At 45.9% G+C, this 12,854-nt stretch overlaps 1 long non-coding RNA gene across 1 annotated transcript in view; it reads left to right on the forward strand.

The window, feature by feature from the left end:
• LOC126175897 (uncharacterized) overlaps positions 1-12,564 on the forward strand; it is a 36,310-nt gene extending 23,746 nt beyond the window's left edge. The window contains exon 3 of the long non-coding RNA XR_007535623.1: positions 12,353-12,564. This is a non-coding gene — a long non-coding RNA (uncharacterized LOC126175897). The remainder of the gene's footprint in view (positions 1-12,352) is intronic.
• Positions 12,565-12,854: the final 290 nt, after the last annotated feature.

The raw sequence follows: 12,854 nt of genomic DNA on the forward strand, positions 1-12,854 counted from the left end.
TTATTCTGCCCCAAATTCTTGGAATCTCTAAATACATTGTCCTGGTTAAATTTTGCATAGTCCTCCTCCTGATACCATTCCTTGACATTCACCAAAGGTCAGCTACACACTTCTGTTCACATTAAACCCACAAACAAACAACAATACTTACATTTTGACAGTTGCCATCCTTTCCATGTCAGACGTTCCCTCCCATACAGTACTGGCATTTGAGACAGACGTATTTGTTCAGATGCAGATACTTTACTGCAGTACACCACCATCCTCACCTCAGCCTTCACTGTATGTAGTTACCCCACCAGCCTAGTTCAAAAACAGCTTTCCTGGGCCATCATATCCAATCGTGGTACTTTTGATCCCTCCAGAAAACAACTTAGGTGTACACCTTTCTGCCACACGATTGTCCTGGTCGTGAATTTATTAATCAGCTACTTTGAAAAGGCTGTGATTTCCTAAAATCATGTGCTGAAATGAGGTCCATTCTGTCTGATATTTTGTTTACTACACACAGAATTGCTGTTCGTCGCCCTCCCAATCTCCACAATATTCTTGTCAGTGTTGTGACTTGGCAAGACAGCCAAGCCACTATGATTGGTAGCCAAAAGGCACGCGTTAAGCTCACACAGGTTGGCGTGAGGTCTGGAACATTTAAGGAAGTTGAGTCTAGTAAAAATAATACGTAGCTGCTGGAATACTTAACTTTAATCCATAATTGGTGAACATCGGTCTGACGGTACAGGCATCACAAGATAAATAGCAATTGATAATGGCGCCTTGCTAGGTCGTGGCAAATGACGTAGCTGAAGGCTATGCTATCGTCTCGGCAAATGAGAGCGTAATTTGTCAGTGAGCCTTCTCTAGCAAAGTCGGCTGTACAACTGGGGCGAGTGCTAGGAAGTGTCTCTAGACCTGCCGTGCGGCGGCGCTCAGTCTGCAATCACTGACAGTGGCGACACGCGGGTCCGTCGTATACTAGCGGACCGCAGCCGATTTAAAGGCTACCACCTAGCAAGTGTGGTGTCTGGCGGTGGCACCACATTCCTCCCGCGCAAATCGGCGAACGGTTGTGTTATAAGGCTTCCACCCACCGTGGGGAGGACCCCATGTTGACGTATGCGACGAGGTGGGGAGCCTAACAACAGGCGAGGCTGTGCCACCCGCACCCTGCCATTCAGTCCGAGGGGAGATAGGAAACGCCTGAAATCCTAGTCCAGGGTGCATGCCAACATGCGGTGTATGCGCCCGTAGAGAGACAGAAGGGGCCGAAGGGTCGACCTCCATCGGGCTGGAGCACCCGACGGGCGAAGACGACAGATGGTCCAGATCGGGCAAGAATTCCATGGCGGAGGACAACTGGTCACAGGAAGCGATTGGCGGCGCGTGACCCAGGGAGGCGCCCGGCAGTTGCAGCGACGCGTCCACCGCGGGCGTGGCCGGTGGGAGAACAGGCGGCGGCGCGTCGCCATGGGGCAAAATGGAAGGCAGCGTCGGTAACACCTGGGGCTGAGGCGAGCCAGTAGATGGGTCCCCAGGGCGCTGACCGGATGGCCCCGTCGCTGAAAGCAGACAGGGAGTGGCAGAACCCATGCAACGACAGAGGCGCAGCTGATTGAGATGCCGACGCACCTCACCAGAGGCCCCCAAAACCAGATACATAGCGCGGCCGAGGCAGCGAAGAATGCGCCCTGCGAGCCAACGCCATGAACTGCAATAGTTGCGATAGTATACAACGTCGCCTGGAGCAAAAGCAGGTGTCTGCCGCTGCACAGGAACCTGATGCGGCGGATGTAGCAAAGACATCAAGGTTCGATGAGGGCGACCGTGAAGCAACTCAGCCGGCGAGCGACCATCTCGGGGCTGAGAGCGATACGAGGACAAAAAGAGCAATAACGCGTCCTCCCGAGAATGTGACTCTTTCAACTTCAACATCTGTGACTTGAAAGTCCGGACCAAACGTTCAGCGGCACCGTTTCACTGTGGCGAAAGCGGCGCGGACATCAGATGTTGAATACCATTGGCCATGCAGAATGACTGAAATTCTGTGGACATGAATTGTGGGCCATTGTCGGAAACAATAGTCTGTGGAAGACCTTCAATGCAAAAGATAGCGGACAACAAAAGGAAAATTACTGAATGAATCGACCAGAACCAACCATCGAGCATTCCAGAATGGACCAGCAAAATCGATGTGTAAGCGTTGCCAAGGGGAAGTGGCTTTCGGCCATGCAAAGAATTTCCGCAGTGGTGCGGATTGTTGTTCGGCACACGCCATGCAAGAAGAGCACATATTCGTAATCGCAGCATCGATTCCGAAACAAGTACAGTGCTGACGAGCAAGTTGTTTCGTTCTCACTATACCCCAATGTCCTTGGTGGAGAAGCTTTAAGACAGAGGACGGTAACGAACGTGGGACCACAACCCTGGACTGATCATTATCAGAACACAACAGCAAAACACCATGTCGTACAAAAAGTCTCTCCTTGTGAGCAAAAAATCGGCGAACCAACGGATCCTCGATCCGTAACTTTGACAAGGGCCACTGCGTAGCAACAAAACGCAGAACGGTAGCAAGGACAGGGTCGGCAGCTGTACCTGTAGCTACACGACGAAAATCAATCGGAAACGATTCGACCACATCATCGGTTTCCGAATCAATGAACATGCAAGCAAGTTCGGAAGAATCGAATGCTCTATCCTCAGCAACAGGCAAACGGGACAACGCATTGGCGTTTCCGTGCTTAGCAGTGGACCGATACAAGATATTGTAGCGGTACTGCGAGAGGAAAATAGACCAGCGAATGAATTTCTGCGCTGTATGTGGAGGTACAGGCTTGGTCGGATGAAAAAGCGATGTCAAAGGTTTGTGGTCTGTGATGATGGTAAAGTGACGACCATACAAGAAATCGTGAAACTTTGTAACACCAAAGACGAGAGCCAGTGCTTCCTTCTCGATCTGTGAATAATTTCTTTGCGTAGACGAGAGCAATTTGGACGCAAAGGCAATAGGGCGATCGTGCGAACTATCTTTGTGCGCAAGCACAGCACCGATCCCGAAATCCGATGCATCCACCATCAACAAAAGGGGCTTCCGGGGATCGAATGGTGTAAGGCAAGTATTGGAAATCAACACCGATTTCAACTGGCGAAAGGCGCGTTCGCATTCGGTCGTTCAGACGAATGGAACACCCTTACGGCGTAAACGATGAAGCGGAGCTGAAATGGAAGAGGCGTGGCGCACATATTTATGGTAGTAATTAATTTTTCCCAGCACACTCTGTAGCTGCTTCAAATTCTGCGGCGAAGGCAAGTATTGTATGGCACGGAGGTGCTCGGGACTGGGATGTATGCCTTGGGCATTAAGTACATATCCCAGATATGGCAAATCCCGAGCAAAAAACACACATTTGTCCTTCCGCAAGCGAAGACCATTTTGTCGCAACATCTGAAATAATGTTCTAAGATTGGCTAAATGTTCTTCTTCCGTCTTTCCGGAGATCACAATATCGTCCAGATAGTTTGCTGCAGTAGGGACCGACGCACAAACAGTTTGTAGATATTGCTGAAACAATGCAGGGGCGGATGCACACCCGAATGGCAGTCGTTTGAATCGGTACAAACCAAGATGCGTGTTAACCACCAACACTCGCTGGGATTCTTCGTCCACCGGTATTTGCAAGTACGCATCTGCTAGGTCCAACTTCGAAAAATATTTATCCGGGCACAGTTTGTCAAAAAGATCTTCCAGGCAGGGTAAAGGAAAAGTTGCAGTCACTAGTTGTGGATTCACTGTTGCCTTGAAGTCCACACTAAGTCTCAATTTTCTGGAAGGTTTTTGCAAACTTACGAAGGGTGATGCCCAGAGAGAAGCCTGCACACGTTCAATTACACCTTGTGATTCCAAATCTTGTAATGTTTTTGCGACCTCATCACGCAATGCGTGGGGAACATTGCGCGCTCTGAAAAATTTCGGTTGCGCGTTGACTTTCAGTTCCAAATGTGCTTTATAGTTCTTAGCACAACCGAGGCCCGGTGCAAAAATGTCTGCAAATTCTTCACACAGATGAGAAACACTGGCTGAAGGCACAGTCTGGTTCACTGATAGGACCTGATTGACTATAGATAAGTTAAACAACTGAAATAAATCAAAACCAAACAAGTTCACCGCAGAAGAAGAACGAAGAACGTAAAATGAAACAAGTTTTGTTTCTCCCTTGTATGTTGCAAGAAGGCTGCACTTTCCTAACACAGGGAGCCCGTGACCTGAATATGTAGTTAGCTTAACATTAGCGGCACGCAACGGAGGTGTGCCCAGCTGTTTGTACGTGTCGTGATTGAATAGTGAAACTGCAGCTCCGGTATCGAGCTGGAACGGTATCACGTTGCCGTTGATGTCCAAATCAACAAAAAGTTTATTGTCCTACTGACGACAAGAGCGACTGTCTCGTGCAACGTGAACTGACACTGGTACAGAATCACTTGCGACTTCACGGGATTTCCGGCGATGTCGACGCACACTATTTGTGGGACGAACACAGTCACTTTTAGAGAGAGTGGCACTGGGCGGCGTGGAATTAACTACATGAATTTCCATGGGCGAAGGTTCACGAGCCAGAGTATTCTTGGGTCGATTCCGGCGCGAAGCAAAGGGCGTGGAATGGTTGTGAGTGTCCGATCTGAGCTTTTTCTGGCAAACACTTTGAACATGTCCTTTTTTATTACAGAAAAAGCAAATAGCCTGGAGGACGGGCAATTCTCACGCGAATGTCTAGTAGCACACCGCGGACATGATTTCACTGCATTTGCATGGTGGCGCAGGACATGTGGCTGAGAGCCAGCCGGCTTTGGCGCGGCCGGGCGCGAGGACTGTTTACTGTTCCGTGCAGCTCGCCCGGCGGGCCGGTTAATGTGACACACAGGGGCGAAGTTTCAAATGTTTCCTGAGCAAAGTCAAGTGTGTCCTGCCGATCCAATATGTCTAACACTTGTTGAAGGGAGGGATTGACTAGTTTCAAAATCTGTCCCGTTTACAAACATCAGAAACGTTCTGTGCAATTGCATCACGTACCATAGTATCTGAATATGGGAGCCCACATTGACACTCAAAACCACAATCCCTAGTAAGGCCTTGCAAGGTTGCAACCCACTCCCTATTAGTCCGACCGGCCATACGTTTTGTACTAAAGAACGTATACCTTTTCGCAACTACATTGACTGATTCTTTGAAATATGCATCTAATGCAGACAAAATTTCGTCGTAGGACAGAGTTGCTACGTCGCGTCAGAGAAATAATTTCACTATCACACGGTACGTCTGGACACCTACGGATGCTAACAAAAAAGGCTACCGCTCATTACCTTGAATTCTGTAGGCGGCGAGATGGAATCCAAATTGGCGTGACGACTCCGTCCAGCTTTCCAGTGCCGCATCAAAAGGACGAAAAGGCGGTGCAACGGCGTGTTGTGGCTGCGGTAGCGGTGGAGCGGCGGCTGCCGCATCGTTTTGCAGTGCACGTTGACCCTGGACGAGCTGTCCAAGGGCATCCAATAACGCCTGCGTCTGCTGATTCTGCTAGCGATAAAATTCGGACAGTATATCTGGAGATTGTGGCGAAGTCATGACACAAGTAAAGCAGGGCAATACGAACGCAAAATTCTCGTCGCCAATTTGTTGTCACTTGGCAAGACAGCCAAGCCACTATGATTGGTAGCTGAAAGGCACGTGTTAAGCTCACACAGGCTGGCGTGAGGTCTGGAACATTTAAGGAAGTTGAGTCTAGTAAAAATAATACGTAGCTGCTGGAATACTTAACTTTAATCCATAATTGGTGAACATCGGTCTGACGGTACAGACATCACAAGATAAATAGCAATTGATAATGGCGCCTTGCTAGGTCGTAGCAAATGATGTAGCTAAAGGCTATGCTAACTATCGTCTCGGCAAATGAGAACGTAATTTGTCAGTGAACCATCTCTAGCAAAGTCGGCTGTACAACTGGGGCGAGTGCTAGGAAGTGTGTCTAGACCTGCCGTGCGGCAGCGCTCGGTCTGCAATCACTGACAGTGGCGACACGCGGGTCCGTCGTATACTAGCGGACCGCGGCCGATTTAAAGGCTACCACCTAGCAAGTGTGGTGTCTGGCGGTGACACCACAGTCAGACCCTATGCTCATTCTTTACCCATTTCCCTAGTCTATGGCTCCTACTCCTGTGACTTTCCCCACTGTTACATTTACCCTATGCATCCTCCTATCACTACCTATACAAGCCGTGTAACTGGCAAGAAATGTACTATCAAAGGGAGAGCCACATGTGAAACAACACATGTCCTACACCAACTGTTCCATAAATGCCGTTCGGCCTTTTACATCAGCATGACTACCACCAAGTTATCAGTTAGGATGAGTAGGCATAGGCACAGGGTGTATACTAGCAACACACAATATCCTACTGCAGAGCTTGCTCTACAACATGACAGTCATGACCTCAGTGCCTGTTTCACCACATGTGGCAGAAACTGGCGTTACAACATGCCCTTGTTCCCTCCATCCACGTGGTCTCAATTCATATTAATTTCTAGTCTCACTATTTCTTCACAGTAACTATCCTGTCTTCCCTCCCTTTTACTTTTCTTTTTCTTTCATTTTCTGACCTGTCTGTTCCCTCCTCCGCACCATCTCTATCACGTTCAGTGCACTTAGCTTTCTGCTTTTATTAACTCATGCATGATGTTTTGTCAGTAATCTCTGTCTTGTGTATTACCCTGCCTTCCACCTTTAAGCCCTCAGCTTGTCAAATCTCATCCAGTGCAGTCCCCAGTTCCTCCTCATCCCATCCAGTAAGTCTCCCCTGACCTGTAGTTCTCGGTGATCCTCCCCATTTCCTAAACCTCACCAGTCCTTTTCCTTGACTCCTCTTCCTTCCCCTTCAACCCTTCTGCCAGGAGGAGGAGGAGCCACTGGCTCTGAAAGCTTGCAAATTTTAAATACTTTTATATGTATGTTCTCCTGCCACTGCTTCATGAATCCCACACATGGGCTCACAATTATCTGATGATTTCGAGCTTGGCTACAACAGGGCCCCAGCCTTTGCAGGACTTTCTCCCTCTCTGTGTTGCATTTCTTTTTCCTCACCCTTGGGGAACATGTTTGGAATATTTATGGGAGTGTATTCTGAAGTTTTAGTAGCTTGACATGAGAACAGTCCCTCCACTGTCTTTTTTTTCCATCTCCTATTCTTCTTCTGCTTTGGTGTTTGAGATACCTCCTTGTTTCTTCTTCCTCTCTGTGGGCACCTGAATGCCGGGCATTGTATCTGACATGTAACAGGTGACTGGGTAGCTCATAATTCCCAGCCCAGGTCGTGATACAGCACAGGCCCAGGGAGGGATGATTGCCTAAGCTGTTACATTCCCAAATTGACAATTGATCCCTCTGTCAGGAGATTGGGAGATGTGACCTGAGGTGTAAATAATCAATGAGGCAAGGGATGCCCCCTCTCAGGGGGGCTTCCAGTTAGCAGCAGCATGCCATTGGAGATTCTGGCAATAATGGGGGATTTTTTTCACCATCAGCCAGTCACCATCTCAGTCTAGGTCTGCTAAGCATAAACGGAATGAGGATAAAGGTTCAAAGAGTCTCCCAGCTGCACATTGGTTCCTCATGGTATCACATACTGAAGGTGGTCAGTCCTTTGCTACGGTTCGTCCATTTATTATTCAGAAAGGTGTATGATGCTCACGAGGGTGATTGCCTTCCTCCTCCTTCTCCTCCCCCCTCCCCCCCCCCCCCCCCTGCTGTATCAAGTGCAGTGGCAACCATGCAGCCTCATCCCTGAGGATGTCCCCTGTATTTCAGTGAGCGGGCTGTCCATGAGGTCTGGGTGAAGGAAAAAGTGCCTTACCCTGTCGCTTGCATGTTGTTGGCTAGTCAAAAGCCCTGTGTTGTACCATCTGGCACTTGCAGTACCATTCTTGCTATACCTCACTCCGCAAAGGACACGGTCACACAGACTTGCGACCTCGAATTCAGCACCATGGTTCTAAAATCAGCCAGTGTCATGGTAGCATCCATGTCTCCTTCTCCAGCTGTGCAACTAGCCACCAAATCTTTGCCTCTGTCAGCAAAATCGCTTGCTACAAATCACCAGGCTGGAAAGGACAAAAGGAATACTCCCGCAATGACTTCGTACGTCCCTCCAGCCAACAAACATCTGAGTCTTCATCTGCCAACCACAGACCCTCCAAGAAATCAAAGAAAGGCAAACATCTAACTCAGGGATCCTCTCAAACGGTGTCACCGTGTGATATCCAACTGACCTCCATTTCGGCGGTGCACTGCCAACTGTTTTTCTGCCCTGGAATCTGCAGGCCAACCCAGTGAAAATGCCGAAACCTCTGTAGATCTCATGTAACAAGATTTTCCAGCCTCTGTGTGCTGTAGCAGTGAGTCTTCAGAGGTTGGCACTCAGCAGCCACTAAGGTGGCAACCCTTTATTTTTTTCAATCCTCCCCATTCCCTGTCATGACTCTGCTCCTCTAGAATGTGTGCAGTATTAGATACAACAAGGGGGAATTGTGGCTGCTCATGGAATTGCAGCATCCACTTGTTTTATGCCTCCAGGTAACAAAATTGCATTCTTGCGACTGCTTTGACCTCTTGCATTTCTTGCTGGTCTGCTTTGACTTTTCCCCTGAGGATGGCATTCCATCTTATGGGGGAATCATGCTGCTCATCTGGGATAACGTTCATAGTCAAACCATCTCACTGAACATCCAGGTGCAAGCTGTTGCAGTCCGTATTTTCCTTCCTCGCTTCACCTTTTCTCTCTGTACCATCTAAATCCTGCCATCATTCGGTGTCACCAGGTCCAACTTCCTCCTGCTTATTGGTCAACTCTCTCACCCCTTTCTGCTGCTCAGTGACTTTAATGCACACCAACCACTTTGGGGCTCTTCTGGAATCTTTGCTGACCTTCTCAATAAGCTCAGCCTTATCTGCCTTAACACTGGAGCACCTACGTTCCTTTCAAACACCTAATCCCATTTGTTCTTTTCAGACTCCACATACACCTAGTCCGTTTGGACCTCTAGTTCTGCACTGCCCAACTTCCCTGTTATCTCGCGTGGTCCATTCTATCTGGTATGTACTTGAGCAACTACTTCCCATGTGCCATTCGTTTGCTGACTGCTACCCCAAGGAAGTGCAAACTCTATTGGCACCTTTCTAAAGCCGATGGGAGGCTTTTCTCCTCCTGATGACCTTCGATGAACATTGTTTCCCAAGTTGTGATGACCACATAAGAATACCTTAAAAACGTTATCCTTACCACCAAAGAAAGTTCCCTTCCTTGCACTTCATCTTTACCGGTCCCTTGTGAAAAGTATTTGTTTTAAACAACAGTTGCATGTGCAGTGTTGTCGCATTCTTTGGTAAGGCAAGAAAGCTAGCAGGGTTTCATTTTCTAGTTCGTTAAGTTACACTTCCTCTTCCGTCTTGTGGGCCAACCTCCGACGTCTCTCTGGGATGGAGGTCCATTCCCCAATTTTCAGCATGACAGTAGCAGATGATGTCATTGTGGACCTCATTGTGCAGAGATTTCAAGCTCCGCCCACTATCAGCCTTCCTTCCTCCATTGGAAATGACTGGAGGAGGCTCGGGTGATACCTTTCTCCTCTCATAATCATGAACACTAAACTATAATGCCACCTTTACTATGAGCAAGCTAGATCATGCTTTCACTTGTTTCTGATTGCCTTCCCAGGGCTAGATGATATTCACATTCAGATGTTGCAGCACCTATCTCTTGCGGGAAAGCACTTTCTCTTTCATATTTATAATCGCATTTGGGCAGATTGCACATTTCCCAGATACTGGTGTGAAGCCACTGTCATACTCATACCTAAGCCCGGCAAGGACAGACACCTTCCTTCTACTACAGCCCAATTTCTGTCACCAGCTGTGACAGCGACTTCAGGCATGTCTCTTATCATCTTTACTCATGGAGCATCGACAGTGACTTTTGTTTTTCCACCGACAAAACCATTTGTATGAATTTTTGGAGGCACAAGTGGTTTCTTCCACTGCTGTCTTTACATCTTAGGCCTGTTGCTCTTCTGTTCATTGAAAATCCGATATTTCTGGGGCTCGTGCTTAATAGGAAACTTATGAACACTTAAGGAACGCTTGCCCGGGTTTGATTCCCGGCTGGATTGGAGATTTTCTCTGCTCAGGGACTGGGTGTTTGTGTCGTCTTCATCGTCATCATTTCATCCTCATAGATGCGCAAGTTGCCAAAGTGGTGTTGCCTCAAAAGACTTGCACCAGGCGATCTGGTCTACCCGCCGGGAGATCCTCACCAAACGACATTTCGTGTTCACTGCCTTGAGAGTTTACAATTTATTGTTTTTACCTTGACCAGACATATCTAAACATTACTACACACAAATAAGTGAGGCTTTTATTACTCAGTTCCACTTAGTACTTGGTTAGTACAGATATATTTTAATGGACTTGGTTGTCATCAATTTTTGTTCAGCCAAGCAATTATTAAAATTTATCTCATTACTCTCATCTTTGGTACTCAGTTTTCACAAGTGAAAATATTTTACGAAAGTGATCTTGTTGCTGTATACATTGTTTCTAATGGTTCAGTTATGGTGGCAGATGATTTCACTGACTACAAAAGCATTAGTACATTATTTTGTAGCTGCATGGTATTTCTAATGGAATGCAAAACTCTTACCAGTAATGACACACTTACAGACAAAAGTAAGTTTCACATGATGTATCATTGCAAAATAACACAGCTCAATGAAACTTGGACCATACATAGAAAGAACTGGTACAGTACAGTACAGTACATAAGGTAACTGAGGGAAATATACCATGAGACAAATATAAATGACAATTTTATTCAATGACAGTAGTAACACTGAAGTCACTGTGATTTACAGTAGTCCCCTGCATATTACAAAAGGTGGATCATGGTACTTAATAGGGTGTGTGATCACCATTGACAGCAATGGAATGGAATGAGCTCCCATGCTTGCCACAAGGTTAATAAGCAGTTGTTGTGGTCTGACATTCCATCCCCCCACCAGAGTGACTGACAGCTGTTGTATGGTCATTGGTGCATGTGGACGTGCTGCAATACATTTCCCCAATGCATCCCACATGTGCTCAGTGGGACTTATATTGGGGGAATAGGCAGGCCAGTCTATTTGTTGATCTCATTCCAGGAGCTCCGCCACTTGCAGTGTTTGATGCATTCACACATTGTTATCCAAAGAAATGGAGTTGTGGTTGAACGCACCATGAAAGAATGTGCAAGGGAAAGGAGTAAAGTGTCACAATAATGTTAATGGGTGAATGTAATGTGTTCCAAGATTTGGAAGTCAGTACACCCATGTAACATTACGTCTCCCCTTACCATAACACTTGGACCACCAAAACAGTCATGTTCAACAGTAATGTATGTATCCTCTTATGGTGAGTGATGGGAACAAATAATGCACCCAAGAACATTGTCAAACATGGGAGAAGGGCAATGTTGGAATGGGAGAGAATGTCCAAAGACAAACTGTCTGCACCAGCAACATCCAAAATCCAATTGTTGACATAGGTATAGAACTTAAGAACCGGGACTTGCATTAATTAACCATTCACATCCTTTGGGTACTAACTTCCAACATCATATAGAAATTGTCTTCTTTTAATATCTAACTGTTAGTGCTCTGCAATTTGAATGTCTCAGCTCAGTGTTATCTCCACTACATTCCTGGATCTTTGCAAGACTTTCCACTTCTCTAATATCTCCATGTTATACTCCTTATTGCTTCCCACCATTTATATTTTCATGAGGAAGAAACTATTCACTAGGTCGAAAATCATTAGATTTTAAAATGATAATCATCAGAGTATCAGTCTGCAATTGAGTCTGACCAAAAATTTTGCATCCAAGTGATGAGAATATTATCAGTGTATTGCAGCCAAATAACATACAGAGTGTATTTAGACTCCAAGAAAATAGTCTAAAAGTGAAACTTGATAATGGTGGTACAAGAGAGACTTATTCTGGTCCATATTGCTAATATTTTTATATTTTTTATCCCAAACTTTTGATGTACTTGATTAGTTATGGCAGTGATGACAATTATATTGAGCAGTACAAAACATAAACCTTAATGTTAACAACTGATAGTTTATTGAACATTACATTTGCAAAGATACAATGTTGACAACAGTTTCATTTTGTTACTTAACAAATGATTTATGTAATCCTTGTCCTTTTCAAATATAAATTGAATATGTTATTTGTTTTAACCCGTGTAAAAAAATTGCCATTTTTGTTGCAGATGAGCGAATTGCAACGGAAGTAGTAAAGAGCAGGGAGGTGCAGATTCTCTGATCTTCAGTGAGGATGCCTACATAATTCCACAAATAATAGTTACTTGCCATGGTGGTATTATTGTTAATGTTAGAAAAATTTTCCAGTGAAAATTACTGTGTTGCTGTCATTTTAAACTGCTGTATAAGACAATAAAATAAATGGCAGTAAGAAATTAAACCATCAGTTTCTGTTCATTTCATATGTATATCATTAAAGTTGTTTCAATTTGCTCAGTGGCCATGGGTGTGAGTTGTAATTGCATGAATGAATATGTGTGTGTGTGTGTGTGTGTGTGTGTGTGTGTGTGTGTGTGTGTGTGTGTGTATGTATGTACTTTAGAAGAAGGCCTTTGCATTTAGCAATCTTTCTAGTATGCCTGTCTGCAACTCAATATCTCCTCTGTTTGGTGAGTAGTGATCTGTCCTTTTCATAATATTGTGATTGTACGCACCATATATAAATATGAG

The sequence above is a fragment of the Schistocerca cancellata genome, chromosome 3 (genome assembly GCF_023864275.1).
Source record: "Schistocerca cancellata isolate TAMUIC-IGC-003103 chromosome 3, iqSchCanc2.1, whole genome shotgun sequence".
Lineage (NCBI taxonomy): Eukaryota > Metazoa > Arthropoda > Insecta > Orthoptera > Acrididae > Schistocerca > Schistocerca cancellata.